This window comes from Trachymyrmex cornetzi, unplaced genomic scaffold (genome assembly GCF_001594075.2).
Source record: "Trachymyrmex cornetzi isolate Tcor2-1 unplaced genomic scaffold, Tcor1.1 scaffold1160, whole genome shotgun sequence".
NCBI classification, from domain to species: domain Eukaryota; kingdom Metazoa; phylum Arthropoda; class Insecta; order Hymenoptera; family Formicidae; genus Trachymyrmex; species Trachymyrmex cornetzi.
This window is the reverse complement of record NW_017295720.1, coordinates 268,118-269,322: the sequence shown is the minus strand read 5'-3', so window position 1 is coordinate 269,322 and position 1,205 is coordinate 268,118.

The following is a 1,205-nucleotide window of genomic DNA, read 5'->3' as shown; positions in this document are numbered from 1 at the left end:
AACGATACATAAAAAAGGAACGAAGTTACTAATTTCGTTATTTTTTTAGTAACGAATGAGTAACGGAGTTACTTTTACTAACGAGTAACAGTAATGATAACTAAATCACAATTTTCAGGAACTTCTAATAACGAAAGTTTACGTCTTTTTCTCGTTATTCCGTTTATATAGGATTATTTTAATAAGGACGCGTTTACACCACGGGAGAGCAGAAAGCGGAAAAGCAGTGGTTAATCAGAACTCCCGCTAAGTAGAAATAGTACAAAACGTCAAAATTGACGGTACTGTCTGACAGACGGACATGTTCAGCAACAGTTATCTCTATTATTAAACAAAAATTCCTGATTTAACGATACAAAGTATTTGTAACTTAAAGTTAAGATATATGAACCAATTTAAATATTCCAATATTAAAGAGTATCATATTAAAGAGCAAATGAAGAACGAATAAAATAAAACAAAAATATATATTATATTAAAAAACGATTTGTTCTTATGTAGTTATAATTTGCATAAATGCAATCATTTTTTAACAATAGCAAAAAGTAACGATTTTTCCGTTACTTTAAGTGACAATAACGCTTTACTTTTAGAATCGGTAACGAGTAAAGAGTAACGAATTATTTTTTATCGCAAATAACAATAAATGTTACGCGTTACTAAAAAAACGGTAACTTTAACAACCCTGCAAAAAAACCCACCTTTTCGGGCAGATTTTTGAATTATTGATCTCACAATACGATTTCACAAAAGAAGGGTATCATCGAAAGAGTTTTTATTTCTCACATTCAGAATTTTACAAAAGAAATTTAAATTTTTTGATTAAAATTGTATTAGAAAATGACTATCCGCTGAAATTTATTTTTGAAACATTGTCTGATAGGATAAAAAAATTAATTGAAAAATCCAATTATAATTATAAGATTTCTACTAAAGATTTCAAGACTAAAAAAGAACAAATCAGATGATTTACAATTCCTTCCATCAATGGAATATCTAATAAGTTCTGCAAATTTATTAATGGTCTCTCTTATAAAGTGGTTGTTCATTATAGTATCAATAAACTTAAAAAATTTATTACAATACACAAAGAACCTTTGCAAAGATTTTCCAAAAGGAATGTGATTTACGAGATCGAATGCGATCGTGAATGCGATTCCTATATAGGCCAAACGGGAAGAAAACTAAAAACGAGATTAGCAGAA